The sequence below is a fragment of the Zonotrichia albicollis genome, chromosome 7 (genome assembly GCF_047830755.1).
Source record: "Zonotrichia albicollis isolate bZonAlb1 chromosome 7, bZonAlb1.hap1, whole genome shotgun sequence".
In the NCBI taxonomy this organism is placed as follows: domain Eukaryota; kingdom Metazoa; phylum Chordata; class Aves; order Passeriformes; family Passerellidae; genus Zonotrichia; species Zonotrichia albicollis.
The window spans coordinates 32,751,301-32,777,769 of NC_133825.1; the positions used below are offsets into that span (position 1 = coordinate 32,751,301).

The 26,469-nt window shown below is 38.8% G+C and overlaps 1 protein-coding gene across 1 annotated transcript in view; it reads left to right on the forward strand.

The window, feature by feature from the left end:
• Nucleotides 1-26,469, forward strand: part of MAPK8 (mitogen-activated protein kinase 8) — a 229,284-nt gene that overhangs the window by 62,471 nt on the left and 140,344 nt on the right. The window contains exon 2 of the mRNA XM_074544943.1: nucleotides 744-875. The gene's annotated coding sequence lies outside the window, so the exon portion shown is untranslated. The remainder of the gene's footprint in view (nucleotides 1-743; nucleotides 876-26,469) is intronic.

Sequence of the window (26,469 nt, forward strand, 5' to 3'; positions counted from 1 at the left end):
TTGTGCCAGAGCAAGGCACAGTAATGGGGAATTGCAATCTGATAATTTAAGCAGAAACTGATCATGACTGAGAAGCCATAATCATTATTATGTTAATGAAAGTTAAAAGGCAGGAGAGCTCTCTATTCTCTTGACAGATAGGGATATGCTGATCAGATATATATCTACAGGAAAACATTTAAATCTCTTCAGAATAAAAATGCAAAATTCAGACTGTGCATTTTTGATTGCTCTATTAGCACAAAATAAAAATGCACCTAAACTTTTGTGCTTTTATTATTACACTTAGGAACATTTACTCACTGAAGGTAAAGTGCTTTGCGAAGGAAAACATACTTCCTCACAGGGGTTGCTTCCCATATTTGGAGTATGACTGTTTAAATTGCAGCTCAGCAGAAATATTTTGATTCTGTGGGGCACCAGCAGCTCAGCAACAGTGCTGCCTTTCACATCTTAAGCGTAACAGATCATTTAGACCCTGGGTTGGCTAGGCTCACATAGACCAGGTTTACAAAGAGTTATAAAAGCTTGGCTTTCCTCCTTCCTTCTCCTCCACATTCCAGTTTTTCCCCTTATAATTTTACCACAAGGCAATGCAGTCAAGCTTTTCTTGGATCATATGAATGTAGATCAATAAATATCAGTTGCAGAATGGGAATCTACACACAGGCATGTGCTAGAAGGATGAAATAGTTATGTTAGTTTAAAGGCACTTCAAAGTTTGTTTTGCTTTATATTTTCAGGGCACAATGCCTATGTTATATATGTACCAAGCTGAAGTTTGGGAGGAAGAGGAAAGTTCTTTCTGAAAAAGCAGCAATGCTGGAATGTGCTGTGGAGACTCAGATTGTTTTTCAGCTCTAGAGGCATGTATGGTAAGCAAAATGATGTTGTCTCTGTCTGGATAAGGGTACTACACATTATGGAATAACCTGCATTTCAGCTGTGATCACACAGTTACTGTCTACAGACAGTTGTAATGCATCTTATGGGAACAAGATGTTCGGTTCAACAACAGACTGTCAAAATCATTAAGGTAATTTTTTTCTCTGCCAGTGCTTAGACTATGAGCCAGCCTCCATCACAGACGTTGTCCTCTCCTCCACTCATATGCCTTTTGCAAGAGATAAATGACTCTGTTAGCTCTGAAGTGGGAATCAGAGCGATATTCAACCATTTGAAGAATGATACTAAAACATTAAAGATTAAAAGGTTAAATACAACTTATTTAGCAGAAGTTGTGTGGGACCAAATGGTCCCAACATTTATGCCAGCCTTGAGTCATTTTCATTGTTTTACCTTATCGCAAACACAGGAACTAGAACAGTGAGTTTTATATCAAGACTGTGCTCCATGTAGTGTATGGAGCAATTCATCTGAAGTCATGATCCTTTCACTTAACTGACCATCACTGTATTCCAGGATAGAGTTCCTAAAGAGTTACACTTTCTCAACAATGGATTTGGATCTTTGCATGGAAATTCCTGTGAAAGGTCAGCATAGTTATTTGTCCTTTTGACTGTATAATGATGGAGGAATTGCTGCAATGAGACCAAAGGCAGAGGCTGCAGGACATTGCACCTTTGCAATTACAGTTAACTCCTGTTAATTGCAAAAGGTTGGACTGGCATTGTATAGAGGTATGCTGAATCAGCAGTGATGATGGCAGCCTATGAAACTTGGTAAACAGGGAAAATCAAGCATGTGACATGGGATGAGCTGTTGCAAAGGCAATTGTTTCCTGTGTGAAAAGATGTTAATTTCATAATGGTTTGCTTTGAAAGCAACAAAGTGCAAGATTTAGCAGATAGGAATAATGACAATGAAATTTTATTTAGCCACCTCCTGCAACCTGTTGCATGAATCTAAGCAATCACCTTCCTTTGTGCTGCCATGTCCTAATTTATAAGCTGAGAAGTATGAATTACCAGGGTGTTGTTTTTTAATTTTAAAGTTAGAAGCAATCATTGTATTTATCTTGCCCAACTTCCTACATAAAGCAACCATAGAATTCCAGCTACAAATTATCACTCTCTTACAAAGTACTGTGCAATCCCTGGCCAGCTGCAGCTGTATTCACGACGAAGTGAGCAGACTGCACACTGATACAGCTTCTTTTCATTCACATGGCAAGGAGCAACACACCATGTATACTTGGACAGAAAAGGATGGGTAGTTTCTTTTAGATTTCCTGATATATCTCTCCCACAAAGTATGACACACAAAAGTAATTATATAACTTTTCATACCGAAAGCAACATGTCTTTTATCAGGAATAAACTTTTCATGAAAGGGCTCTTTTCATTAATTAACAAGCTTAGTCCTAAAAAAATGTCATCAGAAAGTATTTTCTCCCTTCTTTACTAGCTTCACTGTAAATAAAAGTCCTTTTGCTTGAACTTAAATAATAAATATAGAGTCAGGGAAGATCTATATTTATATGCAGATATTCATGGCTTTCTATGTGCACAATCATATATATCTGTAGCAGAGTACCAGATCAAGTCAATATATATATTCTATATATATATCTATAATCTATCTATATATCTATATATCTATATATATATATATAGATAGTGTCTCTTGATCTGTCACACACACATACACACACACACACACACACACACACATTTTCAAAATCTGAAAATTTAGCACTGCACTGTAAAAGTCAGTAAGACAGACCTCATCCTGATCAAGGCCAAATTGGCTCTTTAGAACACAGCCCTGATGATTTGCATGAGGCCTTCCATGTACAGATACCAGAATGTGTGTGTGTAAATTAACACTTAGAGTTAACTCTGTGCAACCAGACTAGGTGGTTTCAATAAAGCTGCTGATTCTGTCACAGTAATAGTGACCATTGGTACATTAATATCAAGTTCCCCACATTCTATGACACAGTACCTTGATGAAGAATTGAGAAATCTCTTTCAGCTCCATAGGCATATGGCAATCTGTTGTTAATAGACAAGTCAACTTCTAGATGTTGCTAAATCTCATGTTTGGGTACCTTGTTTTTTGATTAAGTCCAAAAGATGCCTTTGATTTGAAAAGCTTCCAACTGTGCATAATTTACAAAACAATATAAGTATTTTTGTTCTTCTGATATGTGAAAACGTGACAGTTTGAAAAAAGGATTTCAGAAGAAAGGGGTGCTTAAGTTAATTTGAAAACCATATTAGATCCAACTCCTTCTTTTCCTCTTTATGTTCTGCTTATGCAACAGAGCAGGAACACAGATTTTATTAGTGTTTTCAAATCATGTGGGGAGTACTCATCATGTATAGGCCCAGTGCAAACCCTCCTGAACCTCCTGAATTTCTGTGGTCCCCACTGTAAAGAATGTAGCAAGAGTGAGGAGGAGACTCAGACCCAGCGCAGAGGAGTCTGAACAACAGGAATTTGCTGCAGACTAGCAAATTCCTGTCCTAGCAGCTAGTAGGCTGGTTTGTCTTGAGTTTGGTCCAAACACAGGATGGTAGGTTGCAGCTACACTTAGTTAGAAGCATCAAATTTGCTTATAAATAAAGGACCTCAAAGAATTTTCCAAATGTTAGTCAGTCAAGCATTATAGCAGGTGCCATACTTACCTGTAGTGTAAGTAAATATCAATGGATCTATTTTAAAAATGGGCAGATTTGAATTTTCTGAAGCTACTTTGGAAAGCTAGGATCAAGCACTATCAGAGCTGAGGAGAGACTTGGGATTAGTGACAATATGCTGCAGGTATTGGCTATTTTCATCTTTGCCGGAGTCCAATAGCAGCAATATGAGAGGCACTATGTCAACCTCTGTGGCAGCCTCTGAGTAACTCCTTTGTTTTTCTCTAGCTGCATCTGTGAAAAGCATATGCTTGTTCTCTCCATCAGATAAAAATAACAGAATGGGATTTGAATATTCTATCCCTCTTCTCTGTCAGGCAATATAGTACTTGGTAAAGGACATGGAAGAAAATAAAAAGGGCCCCATGACCAAGAAAAGCATGCTCAAGTCTGACAGCATAAGTCCCAGAATACAGGGAATTTGTGCAAAGCATGGTCTGTTTATACAAGTTAGCAACTGGAAGAGCTGCCATAGAGAGATTTGCAAGGAGCAGTTCTGACCCTGAGCAAAGCAGATGTATTTGCTTTGCCCTGCTTACATCTGACTTAAAATACAGTGGGAAGGGTAATCTGTGTAAATTCTGTACTGAGATCAATGTAAGTAACCAGGGCAAAGATAATTTGAGAGAGCACAGACAGGTGAAAGGTTGAAAACTCAGATTTTGCCCTTTGTATTCCAGTACTGTGGTTACTGACAGAGCAGTAGCTGCAGCATAGAAGCTCAGATGGCAGTGGAACAGACAGAGTGTCCTTCATGCTTTCAGAAGACAATCTTTAGAAATGTCATTGCCCTATATCAAACTTCCCTGGCATTTTGTTGCAAGAAATATGTCTATTTATACAAGCACACACCTGCAGTCCCTGAATACACTTTTCTTGATAAAGTCCTCATTAATTATAAATTGACCTAGTTCCATTGACCAATTTATAGCATGTTAGACTATATTATTTAAATTAAGATCTTTAAATTAAGATAATTTAAATTAAGATAGAAATTAAGATTGATCCAAAGGCAAACTTGATCCACCTGATCAAAAAATGCCATTTCCAACAGTTTAGTGTATCACAGATTTGGGAATTGCTGTGGATATCACTAAGCAAAATGCCTGGCTTGTAAATATGGATTTAAAGTTGCTGGTTTATATTTAGTGAAATATGAAAATTTGGCAAGTGCATTTAAGTCAGGAAACATAATCCAAAGAGAGGCTTGGGTATTATTTACTCAGAATTTTCAATGAATATTCTTTCAGGTGTGTGCATTTCAGAGGTAAATATATGATCAGCAATTTCAGAAACAGGGATATAACCACATTTTCATGTTTTAAATCACTGAGTAGTACTTTCTGAGTCAATTCTGCTGCATGTACTGTTACGAACTAAAAAACTTTAAGAATGTTGAGTATGAAAACTGGATACGGGTAAGCTGGGTCTCAGAAACAGAGAAATGGCTTAATTTGAATGACATGTCAGTTCACTGGCTGGCATCACAACAGTTCAGTGATGAAACTGTTGGAATACTGTGGCTTTCTCTTTTCATCTTTTAATATGTCTGTTTTTGTATGCCACTCATGCTATGTTACAGTAGCACTGTAGGAGTCACAGTTAAAACTCAGCCCCCAGTGATAAAAAGTATTGTAGAAAAAGAAAATCATAAAAGCAGTGAATGCTCTGCAGAGTTTACTGTCTATAACCCCAGCTGTACAGCCTGTGGTAACCTCCAACACTCCACTGACACCACTGGGAAAATTAAAAATGTGTTAGTTCTCATTGCAGTCCATCTTACCTAACCTCTTATGTAAGTAAAATAGAGAGGCCATGTATTTTGCTGAGTAGAGACAGCAGGCTGAATTGGGACCCCAGAGATGGTTACATGGATCAGTTGTTCAGGATTGTACCAAGCTCTTTTCCTGCCCCACCATGATCAAGTAACTTTCTTGTGGCAACCACAGTAATTCCCTGCAGGGGGGAGGGATATTAAGAAAGTATGTTTTGAGTCTCTTAATGTAATTTAGCAGCAGGAAACTAGGAAGGAGTGCCAGAACCATGTGAATAGCCAGTTCTTTGTGCAGCCCTTGCAAATGCTCCACCTAGGCCACAGCAGGGCAATTGCTGCTTCGTAAGAATTTATTACCAAGAGGTGTTTGTCTACAAGTACGTTCCACACCTGATTTAAGGCTTTTCATTTACATGTGACTTATGTAATAGTAAATTTACAGTTTAAATGTGGTTAATGAAAATTAGTATTTTATTCACTGGAAACAATTTCATGCCAAAAATGTTTCTTCCCCCAAGGCCAAGTAAATCTGTTAGGTGACAGTGTTGTCAACACCTCTTAGCACTGAATGTAGGACATAGCACTTTTTTGCACTTGAGTACTGTGGAAGAGTCCTTGTTATAGTTCTGTGGTAATCCAGCTATGAAAACATTTCACTGTAATAAATATTCACTTAGGCCAAGACTATAAGGATTAAAAATAACTACTTAAGCATAGTGAAGAGGTGGTATCTGTATTCTAGAACTTGTGTGATGGGGATGATCTAGACTGATGATACCCAAAAGCACAAAGAGCAAAAATTACCTGTAACTGGTCATTCCTCTATGCAGTGGCTGTTTTATTCCATAGTGAGAGTAAGTCAGCCATTTAATCATGCTGTTTCTTCCCTCTATCATATTGGTTACATGAATATATTAACAATATTTAGTTACAGAAAATTAATGAGGTAGCTTAGGTTGCAAATAACAAATGATGCATGGTTAAGAAAAAACCCTACCACAAAAACAATAACAAAACCCCCCGGTCCTTACTTGTGTACTTAAAAAATAGTTTAAAATATCAAGATAAATGTACCCATCAGTTGCCTTCCAATAAAACACATCAGGGATGAATTTTGCCCGCTTTCATTCAATTTGTGCTCAATTTGCTAAGCTCATTAATTTTCTCCTGTTTTACTCTCTGTTAACTGAGGAACAGCAGCCTCTTTGCAATAGGCATTATAAGCAGGAAATCTCAGGGTGTGTTTCTAATTGCCAGGGTTTCTTTCCCTCTTTCTGCTGTTCCTCTTCTTAAGGAAGCACAAGGGGGTTCGTGAGGCGCCACTAGGGAAACAAGAGAGTATCAAGGTCAGGGTGAAAACCACACAAGAAGCAGGAAGAGATGCTTGCAGTTAGGTTCATGACCTTTGTATTCTTTTCTCATTGTCCAGGAGAGGGAGGAAGGGGGAGAGAAGGAGAGATAGAAAGTTAACACTAGAGCACATGTATGCATAACCCCTGTTAGAAAACATCAGAGAGTTAGGAATCTCATGCCGAAGCTGCTAAACGTTGTAGGGTTCTTACTGCTGAACATCTGGGAAAAACAGATGCATGTCTGGACTTTCTCCCCAAACAGCTAAGGTAAGGTACTTCCAACAGGTAGATGTCAAAGCCCAGGTTTCATAAAGAGAACTGCAAAATAGAATATAATTGGAATATGTTTGGGTATTAAAAAAAAAAATCACTTAAAGCAAAACAATACACTTTATAGCTGGAAAACCAATATATACCAAGCAGTTCTTACCAAATATAGTAATTTAAGATACTCATAAAATCTGGCCTTAATGAGTCTTGAAATTCTCATTTAGATGGAATCATAGAATTATTTAGGTTGGAAAAGACCTTTAAGACCTTTTAAGCTCTCTTTGTGTTCTGACTTGGATGTAGTAATGTACATGTTCTGCTCCACAAATACACAAATGGAAAACTGTGACCGTGTCAGAGTGCCAATCAGTTTTGTCCGTTCTTGCTGAGGTCTCAAACATTTCAGCTTAGGCACATTCCCAAAGAACATAGAAACCTTCTTTCCAGTGCCTTGGGGAACAGTTTTAGTGCATCACTGCAAACTGAGATGGTAAAAGCCTGATACAAAAATCAAGCACAGTCTTTGCCTTTTTCATTACATATGGGACTGCATAGCATTTTTTAATACACTAAAGAGGAGACTATAAAACTCTGAGGCAGAGGGGGATGGATCACTGCAACCAAAAGATGCTTGTAGAATAAATATAAAACTTCTGATGGTTTTCTGTGAGGTTGGAAAGAATGAGAAGTCTTTTTGAGTGGTGCACCAGAAAAGTTGCTTTGTAGGTGCACCACTAGGTGTGGAGGTGATCTTCACCTCCATATTAAAACTGCCCACCACAAGGTCACCCAAATTATAATCTGAGCCACACTTCCAGTAATAGTAAAAAATACTAAGAAGCTACTAACCAGACTTCAGCCAAGTATAAAACTAACACTGTGAATTGCAGCAACTTAATTTTTCCAGCCACAATCAGCAGAAGGGGAGCGACTAAAATGACAATCTTGCAAGATAATCTTATTTTGATGATCTTATTGTGATTATCGCTGCTGAGATATTTTGGATTTACTTTCCTAAAGATGAAAGTTCTTGTTTACCCACAGAACACTCAGTTTAGGAAATTGCCGGCATTTCCTCTGCAGAGCCTTGCCAGCATCATTTAAACTAATTGCTTCTAGAGAAATAAACCCTAATTTAGTTTCCATGACTGATTCACTGGCAGACATCTTGATGGAGAGCTATCAGTTATGCTACCTAAAATGATGATGTTTTTTAGTTGTTTGGAAACTCAGCATCTGGTGCTGAGTTAGTTAATATATTATGATAAGAACCCCTAGGGACAGCCCCTGATTCTTGCTCGTGTTCACCCTTGGTCTGAACAGAACTCTGTTCCACTGCTGGTCTTAAGTCACCATGTTGCTCAGTGTTGAGATTTACACTAAATGAAAGTTCATAGCATCATTTCTGTCACTGTAACAAATGAAATGCAGTGGGATAGAAGAGAGAACATGTATCTCTCTTCTCCTACACTCAGTACCACTAAGCTGATAGATCCTCCCACGGTACCTGGGAGGCGGCTGAGTTACCATCAAAATGAATGATTGATTCTGCCATCAGAAGCTTTGCACTGCAGGATGAAAGAAACTAGAAGTTCTGACTTTCAAAATGTACAGTTAGAAATGTGTGAGCACAGAATTCAGTGAAGAAGAAAGAGGGTTATGGTCAGCTGTTAGCTACTTAAAGCCAAGAAGGTCCTTGCTGCTCTGTTGGGATTCCACTGGAAAGGCAGCACTGGACGATAAGAAAAGCACCAGCTGGAAAGTAAAAGGGTCAAAAATTTCCCTATGAAGGAGTCAGAGAGCAAGTGAGCTTGTCAGAGAGGATAAAACAGGGAGATGACAGGGAACAGTGACTAATGGAATAGTTAGAAATGGCGGCTGCATGAATGACCTATATGCAGAGACCAGTAATGACATTCTTTGGATTCTCAGGAGCAGCTGTCAGTAGCACCCAGCAGAACTGAAGCTAAACGAACTGTTAACTCCATGCTAGTGACAAGTGCTCAGACTTCAGACTGCCTGGAACTTCTTTGGCAAATGGCACTGATTGGCTCCCAGGCTGCTGCTGGCAGTAAGGAGGCCAAGGACTGAATGCTCCTTTCCCTCTTGGGGTGGTCTTGCTGGTCTGAGGCAGCTGCGTGTGTGGCAGAGACCCTCTCCCTGCCACGGCTTGTCTTGTACCTATTCTGCAGACAGAAGGCCTCTGTCTGCAGACTTGTTAAACTGGCATCTTCTATCAGCAGTAGAGTCATTAAAAGAAGCATGTAGGAAGGGAGAGTTTATTTTGCCGTTGCTCTTTATTTTAATCATACAAAGAAAATGACAATTTTTATATAGAAGCCATTAGGGATGCAGGAGGCATCGGTTCCTAGCTCTGGGGTTCTTTCTTTTAAACAGACTCTGGCAGGGCAAATACGGCCCGTCATGATATTTATATCTTTAATTCTTGCATTCACCACATTACTAACACACTGATGGGTCCCTTGTTCTTCATTTGTCTATTTCCTTAAACTTTCTGCCCCCTTTTTTATTATTATTATTTTTTCTGTCATGTGTGCAGTTCTTGAAGGTCAATCAGACGTCACGGATAGAGCCATTCTGTTCATGGGCTCGCAAGCAACTTGTTTATGAATGAAGAAGGCTTTGTGAACTTCCAGGGACATGCTGAGCTTTTTTATGAAACTACCAGTGGGACAAGGAGCTTGGGAAAGTAAGGCCTCTTACGGACACAGAAAACGGAGGCACTCTGCCAAAAAACCTGGGCCGACATTCCAGTTTGTTAGAATCTTGTCCAAGTAACAAGTTTCGAGAAAACAGACCAGGTATCTACATATCCAGGGTTCATATGTGAGCACAGGGCAGTATGTATGCTAGAACATTGCCACAGCAAAGGATTAAAATTTTACCATAAAGGTGTCATAACATGAACAGGTCAGAAAAATCAGAGCTCCACGGAGTAGAAAACAGAAGGATAAACACACCTTAAAGTAGTATACACCTTGGGAGTATACTACTACTTTTTTAAAACCAAATCATGCAACTGATTCTTAGGCATTTTCGGCATCAGTGGAACAATTAGAAACAATTGGTTTGAATATCTTGGATTCTATTTGAATCTTGGATTCTGTGGCCTCTTACATATCTAGCACTCCTAGTTCATTTAGCTGGGAAAAGAGGAGAGGAACCATCAGATTCTTTTACCTGGCCTAAGTTTGCTTTTCTTTAATTTAAAATTTAGGTGGCAACATAGTTGAAGCCAGCTGCATGCTGTTAACTGTATTTTTCATTTCTGTGCTCATTCCAGTTCCTTCAGGGAAATACTGATGTCCTTCCTGAAAGCAGCTCTTGGAGCACACAGCAATGTGAGACAGAGGTGGGCAAGCAGAGGTCTGAGCCAAGCCTCAGCATCCTTCCATGACAGTTGGCTCTGCAGCCCCTGAAACCTACATGTAATCTTCTTCCAAATGCCTTTGGAAATTTTTTTAAGCAATGGTAATGAGGACAAAAGCTGAACAAAACAAGCCAGTAATGCCCAAAGCTCTATCCACCAAACAGCCAGAGTAGTTTGAGGGTGCTTGCTGACATGAAAGGACCAGTGATTTATTGAAAATTTGGTTACAGGTACTTCTTGCTTGTTTATCACTCTGAGTCAGATTTGGTCTGACTTCCCTTTCCCATATCATCATCATCACCATTATCATCATTATCATACCATCATTACTTTTCTCCTTCATAGTCCTCATTTCCTTGTCCACATGCTCTTGTCTCTTGGGATACTTCTAGTTCCATGCATGATTTTCTCTTTTTGTTTGAGTCAGGCTATTTTCATAGCTTGCCTGGATATGGCAGTTTAGGAGCATGGTTTAGAGTTGGAATTGGCAGATTTAGGTTTATGATTTGGCTTGCTGATCTTTAAGGTCTTTTTCAACCTAAATGGTTCTATAGTTTTATAAGCCTATGATTCTATGTCCCATGACATCTGGGCACAATTAAATATAGATAAAAGGGGAATGTTTCTCTTAATCTCAGATTTGATGTTTTAGCGAGTAGACTAAATCAGCAATTTTGGCCAGCTCCTGAATCCCTCATTTGAAATATACTCACCATATCTCTACCTCATTATTGCATATAGGCAAATATCCATTTTTTGCCTCTAATGACTTTGGGTTCGGACAGCTTAATTGGTTTTAGAGAGAAGGATAAGGCTCATCTCTGACATGAGAAACTCAATGTATTTCAAATCTATTTTTAGCAGAACTTTCTGAAAAAACGGTTGCAAGAATATATTTAACATGCACAAAACAGTATCTCTCACTAATTTCATTGTTGGAAACTTCTAATCTTTTGCAGAACAATGGGGAAAATAAAATAATACTTCCCTGGAAGACATTTAACATGTGAAATTTCTTTTCTAACAGCTAAGTTTTGCAAAGTTCTGTAAGCATCCAAAAAAATGTTAGGTATTGATACACCTAATGGCTGTAAAATATTTGGTACTGGTAACCTTGTACAGCTTAGAGTAAAAAAACTGCTTTGAAATATTGTCTTTGTTTTATGTTTCAGAATATTTTAGAAGTGCAAATTAAACCTCCCATGCTCCAGCTGTGCTCAGTGTGGGTGTAGTTTTTCCTCTGTGTATCTATCTGTTCTATATTCAAAACATGAAATTTGTTTCAAGATGAGCTATTTCCTCAGCTGGATTGCAGGCCTTGCCAAAGCTGAAGATAAAAAACACCAAAGTGAGAAAAAAGTTATGGGGGACTGGAGAATACCTGAGCTGTACTTTTAGAAGATTAATAGCTGCTTTCTTGACAGGAGACAACCATATGACTGAGTAAATGAATCAGGAAGGAAATTGTCTTCTGTATAGGTGTTAGGGTGGGAGAAAGAATAGGGACTATTATATATTTATCGTCTTGGATGGACTCCTCAGAATTAACAAACCTAAAATGTTTTTGGAGAGACAATTGAGGGGGGCCATTGGGTGATACTTTCAAGATGGAAGAAAGTCAGTTGGAAATCAGCTCAGAAGGTCAAATTACCATGTGAATTACTTTGTGTGTTTTGACTAACAAAGGAAAACTGAAGCCAAATTAGAGACCCCAGCAAACTTATTTTGGAGGGCTGGGGGACAAAATACTGATCTATACAGTTGCTGTACCAAGTGTAAACATTCATCTGCTTTCTGCTTGATGCTCACTGATACCCGTTTAGCAGCTCCAGTTGGCCTTAAGGTGAGACCTGAATTGTGCAGTGACAATTTGGTATTTTGTGCCCTATCTGATACTAAAGTTTCTCCTGCTGCAAAGGTCCATCCTGATGACTCTGATGCCAAGAATTCCTTCTGCTCTGAAACTTCCCATATAAGGATTTAATAAAGAGGGAGGATTTTTATTTATGCCAAAATCTGTTTTGATGTTTGGAAGCCATTAGAAAATGTTATGGTCACTAACTGATTCAATATTTTTTGACAAAATATTAGCATGGTTGGGACCTTGCTGTTTTTCATAGACAAAGTCAGCACCACAGTTTGTTTTCATTCTTTACAAAGGCTTTGCAGCACATGTGATATAAACCCTTCTTCCTCTGCTTATCTCCTATGAGCTTAAAGTACAGATGGCACAGTTTTCTTAGGCACACGCATAAGTTCAGAAGGGGCAGACTCTAATAATCACACAAGCCTCTCCTTTCTTCTGTTTCTGTCAGCTTGCACTCAGATCCTGGCTTTAAAACTGCTTGACTGGTGAGCTGCCCAGTGCACTGCCATTGTCTCCATGTCTTGTAAGGGGCAGAAGGATGTTCAGCTCATCTTGCAGTAGCCAGAGCAGGAAGTTCTCCTGCCAGCTATAATGCAACCAAAAGCCTTCAGTATTGTAGCTAGGAGACTTTAGCTTTCCCTAGCTACAGACACAAGGTCCCTGGAAGTTTTAGGGCCACCCAGCTAGAGCAGCTGATGACAGTAGCAATAATAAGGCAGGAGCAGTTCCTGTTACTGTAGGATGAGCATGGTAGGGAGGCAGTGAGCCTCTACAAAAGCCTGTATTGTACAAGCCACAATAAACACCTCTGCCTATGATTAAGATATAGGTCACCAAGCACTCACTCAATATGCTTTGCTGTAGGTTGGAGAATAGTGGTCTAGACCTGAGGGCTGTGGGTCAGAGACAAGCAAGACACTTAAGTGATGCCCATCTACAGAAAATAGCAGATGCCATGCAGAATGTTATCCTGGTGCTGAGGGGAAGTGCCCTGATGAGACTTTGCAGAAGGCAAAAGAGAAAGAACGTGAAAGGTGTTTTTTGCACTTTCTTCTGGTACTAGATTGGCAAGGTGCTTGCAGAAAGCTTTTTGGAAAGCATGTCTTATTTTTTCTGATTTTCTCTTGTTCACAGAGATTCATGCTTTATTTGCAAGTGTTGGTAATTTAAGTGTATTTTTGGAAATAATAGTTCTTATAAGGCAGGATTTTTTTTTTTTATATATGGAGGGGCTGGATAGGTATATAATGTCATGCTGTCTTCAGGCAAGACTTTGACCCAGCTGTCCACATAAGCTATATGTTAGTACTTATTCCAGTTCTGGACTGAAGTGACCCAGTGATTGTAAATTAACTAAGGCCTTGGACACAGACTGACACATGATTAATTTTTGTTCATGATTCATTTTTATTTTGACAGACAATTCACACAAAACAGAAAAAGAACTCTTGCAAACTCAAGCTGAGCTACCAAAAATCAGCTAGGTGTAATTGTAAGATCTCAGACTTTTAAACTTCAAGAGGCAATGAGCGAGGAAAGGCCTGGCAAAAGCTTAGGGAAGAAGTTAGTGAAAATATACTGGACACATCTTTGAAAGCAGGGATCAAGAGTCAACACAGTAAAAACTACATAGCAGATGATTGATCTGAAGAACTCATTGGCACAGATGTTGTGGAGACTGAAAGTTTACTAGGCTTTCAGAAACAGTTAGATGAATGTGAGCATCCAGGGCAAATTATGAGAAATATGGGATTCTTGAGCTTTGTAGAAGAAGCCAACTGTAATAGCAATTTATTTTCAATTTACAATTGCTTTTTGCTGTCAAAGAAAAGCTGGTTACTTTCTGCTCTGATCATTCCTTTCCTGCATTCTTTCTTTTTGGCTTAGAGTACTTCAAGCATGACCAGAAGTACTGTGATTTGCATGGAGCCCCAGATGCGACTTTAAGACAACTGTGACTTCTTGAGGAATAAAGCTATATAATCTTATCTGGAGAGTCCCATGTCAATACCATAATTTATATTGTACAGAACTTATTTTTTTCCCAGCATCAGGAAATATTCCAGTATTTTTATACTGAACTAATTTTCCACAGTTCACCACCACAGAAATAATTGTTATTTTTCCATAGTGGCCATTGAAAAGACAGTTAATTTTGATATTAAAAAAAGTGTGTGTACATACATATATATACACACACACACACACACACACTTATATGGTAAAATTCCAGAATAGCAGTCTTATTCCCATAGGAAAATTTATTGAATGGATTGTGCCATCCTGCATTTTGAGCCCTCTACTTTTACATGATTTGCATGCATTAAAAAAATGCTTTCTTTGGATATCTAATAATATGTACAAGCTGCCATAAAGATCACTTGAAGAAATTAGAGGTTTGTGGGGTAGTAGAATGAAAGCCAGCATTTCTCAAAGGTTTTACCTGTGTAAGCCTTCTGACCTGGCATACTTGTGGTGCTCCTTCCATGCAACAGTAACATAGATTTCCCCTTCTAAAAAGGTGTGATCAAGCAGCTGCTGCAGTAGCACAGTGACTTAGCAATGCCCTGTTTAATATACTGAAAAAATAAGAATTCACACAAGTCTTCACAAAAGCCATTTGGAAATGAAGACAGATTAGTTTCTACCCTGAGAATTCAGTGAAATCATACTCAATCTATTTGAATGGAATATAAAGGACTCTTGCTTTTTTATTCTGTATTTCCATCTCTGTATGAGTCAGAGGCCACGTTATCCCAGGTGTCCAATGGCTTTTCCATACCAGCACCATATTACTGAAATACAGGTGGTCTAGAAGCACAGATAGTGCTGCTAGTTTGGCTACAGAAACAGTGAATTATAGCACTCTGTGATATTGATGGCACAATTTATACACTGTATTAAAGTTTGCAGGAGACAATTACAATCATGTCTTACTGGAGATCTGAATCCGAATAAAGGATTTGCACACAATTCCTGAGAAATTCTCAAAAGCAGATGTATTATTTCTATAGCAGTAATTTTCTTTAGGGTTAGTGGGATTTTAATATGTAGGATAAGGCATGTGGATAAAACATTCCCAAAGTCTTGGAAATAAGCATTTTCTAGATCTGAAGAATATATTAGATTAGGAGGTCCTATTCAACACTTAAGCAGCCAAAAGTGTTATTGAGTTGCCATTAAGTTAATGGGAACTTTGCTTAGCTGAAAGATCTTATCTTGAACTCAGATTTTGACCTGTGAAAAACTCTGGGCCTGTTCCTACTCTTTGGATGTCCATGAAATATGATAAATTTTTATTTATAACATGTTGGGACTATATAGCCTCAGAGCTCTCTTGTTACGTTTTGCTTGAATTTTTGTTCTTAAATTCTTAAATCAAGAATTGCTCCAGTCATTTGGATAGTGTATGATGAAAACTGTCAGGATTCAGAAAGCTATTGGCAGAAGCAGATGAAGGAAACATCAAGAAATCATTCTTAATTTTCCAACACCCAAAATCGGAGTTGGATGAAAAGTTCCCTTCTTATTGCCCATAAGTAGTTTCTGTAATTGGCAAAATTGCCTGTTATTGTTTGAGTGTGTTTGGATCTCCTGTGGTAGGTTTTATGTGTTTGAGAATTGACTGGAAAGAAAAGCAGTGGTTTCCCAAGTCGCTGTTCCATTCACACAGACTGAGCTGGAGGTATGAGATTAACAGGGTCTGACATGAATGGAGCTCCTTCTCTCTCAGGCCTGTTGGAAAACAAAACACACACCGGCATACATTTGAGGAGCTGTGAGTTGACTTTGGAGAGCACTGGTATTTTTACACGATAACAGTCTATTGGATTCCCTCATAACTCTTTCAGTTCTTCATTACATAAGGACTTTTCCTGAACTGCAGGGCAGAGAGCAGCATGTATGTAATCGCTGTTTCACACTAATGCATCACATGTGCTTTGGATTTCAAACATCAATATTTGTAGGAACATACAGTAGGGCCCTTTCTATGAGCAGGGACTGGATTCTCACACTTACCACCCTTCATGGACTCTTCATAATTCACTGAGCATGGGCTTTGCTTTTTCTTTATTTAAATTTTGTACTTAAAAGTGCCCCTTTATATTTAAGTACCATAGAACCCTTCAGTAATAATCCCAACATGACATTTAAAAGAAGAGGCTTGCTTATAACTGGACATTTCTGTACAATCTTTATTTCTTTCCTAGGATAATTGTTCTCATTGATCTTACCAGCCAGGTTTGCCTCAGATGGGAATCTGCATCAATTTCAATAGTATGCATTGATTTACAGTAGCCAAAGGTTTAGTCTAATCTGATTCTTGTTATATCTTAGTGAAATGTGAAGGAATATTTTTAGAAGCGTCCCTTTATTATCTGTTTGATTTGTTTGGAATAGCTCTTGTTGACTGATTCTGTAATATTACAGAGGAAAGTAGTCACCAACCACTGTCTTACAGACTACAGGCACAGAAAGAATTCACAATTTAATGTTGAGTGTGAAGGCTCCTGGTACCTGGTGGGCCAATGTAGATGTTTTAGAATGAGAATCAAAACAACCAGTGCTAGTAGCTGGAAGCCACACAGAGTGACCAACTGGAACTGTAGGCACAGAGCTCTCTCTGAAACCTCTCTGAGATTTTGTATGTCTGTCTGTCCATCCATGCCATGAATCAGCTCCTGAATATAGGCCCCTGTAAGTCTTTTTGCAGAGAACCGAGCAGGGCTCATTGTCCTGCAAGCAAAGCAGGACACACCACTTAGATGAGAACAGAGTATCTGGTGATTTCCCCCAAAAGGAGGAGAGCTGAATTCTGTGCCTCCCCACACCGTGCTGAAGCCTAAGGGAGCTCAGCACATCAGTTAATAATGTGGTTACGTACTACTGTGAGGAGAACTCACTTTTGACCCCTAAAGAGACTTTCCAATTGCATTCAGACTTCACCAAACATCTAAATGTGATCAATTAAGCTATAAAAGGACTACATTCTTCCTTTAGTAACACCATGGCAAAACTAATCATATTACTACAATTGCACAACAGATGTTGGCCTTGTATGTCTCAATTATTTCACCTGCTTGGGTTGCAGGCTCCAAATATCTCAACAGAAGAAAGTGTCCAGTTTCTAAATGTGCTGCTTGCATTTATCCACAATTAATCTGTAAATAAATGTTAAAAACCTAGAAAGTAGCATTCTGAGAGAGAATTGAGTTTCTTTTTTCTTTCGAATTTCGAGAGAAATTAGTTTTCTTTTGCTTGCTCACAATGAAATGCTTCTGAGTGCTCATAACAGCAGACGGCTTCTGTTAGCTGCCTTTCGCCTGCTGAGCTAAACAGAAAGAAAAATGTTAATGGTCAGAGCTTGTCAGCAGTACATTGCCATTCACGTTTAGTCACACTTCACTATTGTTTTGTGTAGTTGTTAGGTTACAGATATTTTTAGGGTCAAAAGGGGAGTGGATTCATCCCTTTGGAAACTTTAATAAAGTTTCAACTTGTGTAAGTCCTGCAATACCACAAAAATCAGTTCACTGACTTCTCAAAAGTTGAATCAACAAGAAAAGTGAGAAATGCTTATAAATTCTGAATAATCTGAATTCAATTTATTCTACCCCATTGATAAATCTATGCTTCCACTGTAACATAAGAATGTTTTTACTTTGTCAAATTTTTCATCAAGATATCTCAAATTGCTATAGCTCAGATGCTGACTAATGTGAAGGAAAGATTACAGACAGACACAAGTGAGCAGACAAAGCTCAGTCACAGCGTTAAATGTATCTGAGTTTAATTCCATTCCTTCAGTGACAATGGACGATTCACTTGGCTTTCGGGTGCCTGGATGTCAAATGAAGTGAATACAGGTTTCCTCTGTGCATCTTGTATATTTGAACTGCAGGAACTCAGGAGCAGAAATGACCACTTTGTATATCTTCATAAGATAAGTTGGTAGAGTTGAGTGCATTTTCTGATTTTTTTATTTGCTATGGAGGATATAGTGATGATTCAGAATTAAGTTAACACCATTCTGTAAGTCTAACTCACAATCTTACACTCTTTATGTGAAAACAAAATTTGCTTTCTTCCAAATTCCATATTCCAATACTATAAATTCAGTTTTTACTGGCATCTCTACTAAATTATTTTCCCTCTTATTCTTTTGAGTTTCAAATGTGGCATGGGTGGGCTGAAGGCAGTTGAGAATCCTACCGAATTTGAAGTTATTTGAACAAGCTGTTTCAAAGTTTCAATATTTGGTGAGGGAGAGAAAAGTGCTTCCCCCCCACAACTTTGCCCTGGCCTACAAATCAGTCAGACTGAGCTATGATGTTAGAGTTCTATGCAAAAATCTTGTTAAGTCTACTTCACGGCCTCTGACAGGCTAGTGAACCATATTGAGTCCTCGGGCTATTGGTAAGTGATGTAGCTATGAATTTTGGAATAGCATGCCAGTCTCCAGCATATTCCTGGGGAAAGCAACCTATTCTGATGTTTTGTTGCAGTTCAATAAGCAGCTGGTTCAGCCAGAGAGGTTACACGGAGCACAGTCAGGGGTAGAGCAGAGTATACAGTGGCAGGGATGGTGAGGATGACCTCTCCAAAACACAGACGTTCAGTAAACAAAAGGGATCTTAAATTTACTTTCCATTCCTTACTGGGAGAATATATCCAGTGTTGTCAAATCCCCAAATCAGAAATCAAACTGCACAAAATCATGAAATTGGCTTTCACTGACAACTGAAAGACTACAGTGCATTTGAGCATGAGTTTGGCATTTATTTTCTTTGCATCTTGGTCATCTGAAAATAATGGGTTTTCCTTCTGCAAGTCACAAAAGTCACTCCGATTTGTGAGTCCTGTGATCTACTTTAGCTGTTCTTATTTTATAGCCCAGTATGAAATGCAGCAATTGATGGCATTCACCTGAAATTGCAGTCTGCTTTTGAAGGCACCTTATGTTATTATCACTGCCACTTTGAAACAAAAAAAGGCTTTTAGAGGTTAAATTGTTCGTGATGGTAGGCAGGTATAGAACAGTGGAAGCCATTATCCAGTTTCTCTTGCCATAACTGGGAGAGGTGAGGTATGCATGGTGCAAGAGTTTAGCTCCAGTGTGGGTTCTGTGTCCTTTATAAGGTAAGAGAGAGATGAGGATGCAATTTTAGATCCCAACATTTCTGTGCCTAAAGGTGGTATGAATGCAAATCCTAAAATGATGCTCTTTGCATAAGCCTTTGCTCTACAGTGGTTCATATTAAGGGAATAGTAAAATGTAGCTTTTCCTATCTCAGAGTAATCAATGACTTAAATCACATTTTTCCTGTATATCTGAATCAAAAGCATTTCAATAAATGGGAAATACCTTTAGTATCAGCAACAGTTATTTGCTATTGAATGCTTCTTTCAACTTCATAAAGACATTAAGTTGTAGGGGGTGAGATAGCCTAATTAATTGTCTGTTTTTGAAATTTACCCATCAAATCTAGAATCAATGAGCTGGTACTTCATTGAGCTGCATTAATCTTAACTATAAGCTTAACAAAAGCCCATTTAATAAAGAGTGTGTGAGAACAGAAGCAGGGTGCCTCCATCTCCAGACAACTGTGTACAAAGGCTCTGCACAGCACTGGGTATAGTGAGCTGCTTGGCACTGCTGCAGGTTTACCCTGGCCATCACACTCCCTGGCCTCTATTCTGCACCTCCTGCCCATAAGCCATTTCATAAGCCTCATGAAAAGGGCTTAAGTTTTCCTGTCAGCCTAGGGGTGAGTGAGCCATTGTGGGAATGATCAGATTCCCCCTCCACTCTGGGGGAGACATGGGCCCAGTGATTTAGTGCAGGGTGACCTGGACACAAACAGTGCATTTAATTTTTAGAAAGAAACATAGAAAGGACACTTTTCTTGAGAAAACCTTTGACTGGAAAGAGTTGTTTAAAACTCTGTTTGAATCCCTGCTTGCTGCCCAAATATATTCACAGGAATGGCAAGTAGGATAAGGGAAGCTTATTGCTTCTGTTCTTTGTTTTGCTACCTAATGAAACATTCACCAAAACACCTGGGGCTGATTGGCAAATAAGATTCCCGGTTTTGAAACAGATATTTCAAATTATCTTTTTGCTATGCAAATGAAACATTCCAAAATAGTGTGTCACAAAGACTTTACCAAGGGCTTGGGACACCCAAGCTCATATCACTCGTGGTTTTCCTAGAGCAGAAACTTCGGTGTCATTTTCCTTTCTGCATTGACAGCCCCATTACAGACTGCTGCCTGTGCTAAAGGCTGCTTTTGCAGTTTGATCAGAAATTCCATCCTGGACCTGAACTTCCTGCTTGGTGTTTCACCTCAACCACTGCACTGTGTGAGGGTGAATCAGTAACACCCAACACAGCATTTTTAGCTTAGAAAAGAAAGTAAATATATTGACAAGCTCAAAGTGTGACTAGTACTTGTGCTGATCAGCTCAGTACTATTGTATCCTTTACAATTTGAAAACAATGATGGAAGTCTTAAGTACCTGCCTTAGATCAAAAGGCTTCAAAAAGCTAAAAAAATAATCTTATTGAAGTTAAAAAAAAAATACCTACAAGAGGGAGAGATTTGTTTAATCTGTTGATGAAAAAGATTTTAACACTTCCTAGAACAGAATATAATTCCCTCATGAAATAATTTGCCAAAAGTATGCTGGATTCTCTGTCACTGACAGGTATTTGAAAAGACACTCATCATAACGTCAAAGTAACACTACAAATTAACCATGTACTGTAAGGTTGTTGCAGGAATAACTGTGTTGTCTTGCATAAAATATTATGGTGGTGCTATATGATTTTAAAGTTTTCCTATCTTTGAACAAAAATATGTTTCACATAATGCAAGATTATATAAAGAGTCCTGCAGGACTCTTTCTTCATATTTACCACATATCCTGAAATATTTACTACATATCCTGAAACTTCCCTTAGAATCCCTGTTCATGAGATTAATTATTTGAGCGTATTCCTGCCTGACATTTTTTCCTGAGAGTTATGCATAGACTGGAGGTGCCATGTGAGAGTGCATAAGGTGCCTTGCAGCAGCTCTGGGTGCAGGCAATCCCAGATCTGCTGCTGTTTTGGATGCCATTGGCCTTGAATCACTTAAAGAACAGAAGACTTAAAGATAGAATTTCTTCCACTATTAATATAACAGGACACTTGATAAATATGGAGCCCCAGGCAGAATTTGCTTTTAATGGCTCCAAAATTCAGGTGTGCTATGAAGAGGGTTTGATATTAATTTCCTTAGGGGTCTTACCTTTCTTTCTTTGTTGTATTTTTATGTGCTCACTGGAATCTCTGGTGTTTGAGTGAGGAGGGTTTGCTGAGCACCTGGAAGCTGGTTTATGATTTCTGATGCCTTGCATCCTTGTTAATTGACAGTCCACAGCCCTCAGCCCTTCTGGTACCATGTAGTTCTGCCAAGCCACATTAGCTCAGGCTCACATCTCCTGGCCCGAGCCTCCCCTGGGGCACAGAGCGACCTGTTCAGCTCCCAGCACTGACAGATGAAGGTAAACATTTTGGGATAAGCAAATTTAATACTCTTTACTTGCACACCTAGGAAAAAATCAAAGTCAGCCATTCATCTCTCCTGTTTGATAAACACAGAAGCTGACTAGGCTGCCCTGCATGTGGTTCCCCTGGGGATTGTTTTCATAAGACTTCATGTGAGGATTTCTGTTGCTGTTTTTGAAAAAATTTTGAGGTTGGATTGCAAATGTGATGTCCTCATTTACAGCCTTTCCTGAACCATAAATCAAGGCATATGTAATTAAATGAAACAGATAGTCAAAACCTTGACTAAGCTGTTTATTGAGCCTGGAAGGGAAAGAGATGCTGTGGTTTTACAAAAATCAAATATAAAGATCCACTCATGAAATGTAGTTCTCAGGGTTCAGGTATGGTGGCAGTGATGCATGATAGCAGGTAGCACTGTGGACTGTCTACTGAAGAAACACATTTGCTAAAGCAAAAATCTGGACTGGAGAACACTGCAGTAAGAAATGAGAGCTGTTCAAGTCAACTTGATTAGGCCTGTGAGTTTTCTTTTTGTTTTTTTTTGCCCATCACAGAAAGCTAAAATTGTCTTGCCTCCCCCCACATTCAGCATTTTTTCCAATATGAATTATGAAAGGTGGAGATTTTTTTTTAGAAATAAATGATGTGTCCCATCTTCTAAGTTTCTTTAAACTTGACTTTTTTCAAATAAAATTACTTTCAAGAAGAGTGTAGTTTCTAGTTTAAAAAAGTTTGCATGGGAGGAGAATAGAAAGTCAGTTTTCTTGCTGTAAAAATTTTTGAAATAGATGTTTGTGTAATTTTTTTACCATACATTTATATACATATATATATGTTTGTTATATTTACTATACAACAATTGATGCAAGTAAATAGGGCTGCCTGAGCTCATCCTTCCTTGAAGTACTTTTTAACTTTAACCAACCCAGCTTCATCTAGTCCACATTGTGTTCTTTGGAGGTCCTTGCAGTCCTATTTTGCAAATATACCATGAGTAAATTTCTTAAAATCATGACAGTGCATCCCAGGATAGGCATCTTTCATTTTCCTTGTTCTGCTTCTATTCTTGGACCATGCACACTTCATTACTGTTTGTTGGAATCTGCATGTAAGTATTAGCATTAACTCATTCCCTTTTCTTCATGACTGCCTTCTACTTGCTGCTTCTTGCCTGGCAAATGAAAAAGGACAATTCATAGCAGCCAATGCATTCTGGATTGCCCCTGCTGTGGACATTTCCCCATGTCTTGGCCATCTGTGCTTGTCAGCTGCAAACATTTGAAAAGTCAAGGGAGCCCTGGTGCCAGGTGCTGTGCTCTCTTTGCATCTGAGTACATGCACACTTATGTAGCTGCTGGTGCCACTGAACCTCTCTTTTCTAAAGCTGATCAAGCCTCTCTGTAGCTATGGAGCTTCAGATCTCCTTAAGGCTGTGGAGAAGTTTTGCACTGCTGCAACTTTTCCGAAGGTGACCAATCCAAAATCCTATATGTATTTGGGGTTAATATGTTAGTTTAGTTCAATAGTTAGTGCAGTTGCAAGAATTTCCACATGGAGGAGAGAATCTGAAGTGGTGCCACCTCTCAAGGTAACAGAGCTGATCTCTCTAGAATGGCTTTTCCAGAAACCACTGCAGAGATGTAATTGATGCTTGGGGTAGAAAGATGGGAAGTGCACACACAACAATTCCTCTTTTAAAGAGATGGCAACAAAGAAAGCCAACTCTTACTCAGTGTCTCTGGGAGTGCCAGCAATCCACAGTTACTACTATCAGTGAACTCAGTGTATGTTTAGAGAGGTTCTGTTTTATCATCAGCTCCTTCCACAACAGTGATGTGTAGCTGGAGGATGATGAATGTGAGTTGTCATGATAAAGATTGTATGGGAGGGTGTGGGACAGCTGGGGACTTAGCTTGGAAGTGGTGAGTGAGTTGGAATGACAAACTGTTCATTACTTTTTCCACTGGCGTTCATGCTATTTCAATCTATTTTTTAAATCTGCAATGGATCATTAAAGATTTATTTTAAAAGAGGTAGTGCTTAAACCCTCTTCTTAATAATCAATTTATCTGATTACTAATGAAAGTTACCAGTACTCTCTCTTCAGAATTCCACCCTGAAAAGCATGTAAGAATCATAAAGTTAAAATTTCACACACAAGATTTGTCTAGTAGGTAGGAAGCAGAATTATGCATGAGTTAAAACTTGGGGCAAAGGTGTTTTCTAAGTTCTGATTATAGATGAGCTATTGTCAGAATTTTTTTTCTAAAACTAAATGCAGCAAAAATGTCCCTCTAAGATGGAAATTTTGTAGTGATTCTAGCCTACTTATCTCTTGAACTGTGATTAACTAATATCTAGTGAGCTACTTGCTGCCTGACAGAATACACTATTTATCTGTGGATACAAGTAGAATTATAGACCAGATAATAATTGATGTTTACAATACAGATATTACTGGGTTTGATTGAAGGTTTTGTTATTAAATTTAATTTCTTAGAGATTCAGGCTCAGGTAGGAGATACTTAGATTAGCAGGACCTGTGGGTCTTTATGGGCATTATACAAGCAGATTACTTCTTAGAAATGAAGTTAAATTTCATTCCTGATGCAATTTTATACAGGAAGGAAACTGCATACACTCTTTTTTTTTTTTTCACATGCAAGTGGTGGAAGCTAATATAAAATCTGAGTGCTACACAGAAGACTGGCTTGAGACTTTTTCTTCCAGTTCCAGAAAAGTATCTAGAAATATATTTTGTGTTCACCTTTCTAAAGAGAAACGTATGCTTGTGAATCAGGAGCGCTACTTTCTTAAAAGCTCAAGGCTTTGCTAGGACAAAATATCATCTCAAACTGTGCAGGGAGAGTTGAAACACCAGGAACTTCATCAGGTCCTGATATCAGAGGGTGCTCCTCCCAGATCTCTGTGTACATGTCTGGCCGGTGTGAGTTGTTTCTCTTCGCTCATGTACAATGTGTGCACAGCTCCCCAAGTGCCAGAGGCTTTAATGCCCTTGCTGTGGTGACAGGCAGGCAACAGGGCAGCACTCACTGAGGCTGTGCCTCCGGGCAGCTGGGAGTCCAGCTAAGACTAAAACACTTAGAAGTAAACATATGTTGAGGTGTTTTGCTGAGCAAAGATGGATTAAAGTAAAATGTATAAATGTTTTGTGAAAACCTGAGCCTCTGTTCCAGGCTGAAAGTGATCAAAATAGCAATAATTCTTAAAGATATACTGAGAAGATGGCTTCAAAGTGTTGTGAATGGAAGTGGCTAGTGATTTTTTACCTATGAACAGCATCTTAACAATGGAGGTAACTGCTAAGAAAGTGAGTGCAGCCTTGCCAGATTTTCTGTTTTAGCTCATTGGAGATATCAGGCTGCCCACAGCCACAAGTGCATCATTATATTTCACCAGCTGTTTATGTGTAGTGCCCCTGAAACACGTTCTTGGTCTCCACTGGACTCCTTCCAGATGTGCACTGAGACAGGAATCAGGCTGTACAGGCCACTAGTTAGTAATTTCTGTCCTTTTTTTTTCATAATTGTGCCCTAAGGACTAAGCTAAAAGGCTATTAGAAAAATGTGATCATTCAAATTGATTTCTTGTCAATTTTGTGTATGTGGGAGTTCCTGTAATTTACCATTTTGTAGGTGGCAAGCAGCAGGAAGTGCATAGAATTACGGAACCATGCTCACATCCAGGAAGGGAAATGCCATAGATGGAGAGAGGAGGTCAGGAAGGGCAGGGAGAGAAGCAATTCACATTCTGAACATCCACTGCCCAGAGGCCATGCAGTAAAGTGGCCCAAATAATGTTTGAAATATCTTAATTTTGCTGCAAGTATGGAACACTTAAGGTAATTTTGAAAAGTAACACTTTTAAAGGTGAAAAATAGGATTTTATTTTTCCTTTAAATCCAAACTATTTGAAATGCCTATTTTTCCCCTTCTTTATTTATTTCAGGTTAAACATATTGCTGAATTCAATTTAAATTGCCAGTTTTATTCTTATGAACAGAAGTCTCTTCAGATATCAATACCTGACATATGTCAGATACCTGACATAACATTTTCACGTGATTCCAGTCCATCACAGATCAGAGCATAACATCTTTGGACACTCTTAACTTCTAATAGAAAGCCATTAGATGAACTCCAAGTTTGTGGCTTACCTCTATTTTCCCTTGAAGAGCCTAAACATTTTCACTGATAGCTGTTATCCTTAGCTGGCACTAAGTAGCTTACTTACTGGCCCCTTGAAGATCAGTGGCAGGGCCTTTAAGTGGGTCCATGTTTTACCAATATATAGCAAGAAGCCCCAGTGCAATGTGTTTTCATCTCTTTTTCCCTTACTCTGAAAGAGGTAACGTGCTGTGCCTTGTTGATTCAGCTGGAGCTCCTGGGTGGCCCATGTGCAGTTGGTCACAGGTAGATGTATTGCAGCAGTGCAGACAAAATCCTGGATTATTGTGGTATGACTGGTTCCAGGAAAAAAGGTATATCCTACCAGCCAGCACATAGAAAGTATTCTTGGATATTGGTACTACTTCGATGCCCAGAAATGGGAGAGGATATGACAAGGATGCTATGTGGCAATACTTCAACAAAGAGAAAAGTCTCTCCAGCTATTTTCCATCTCTTTTTA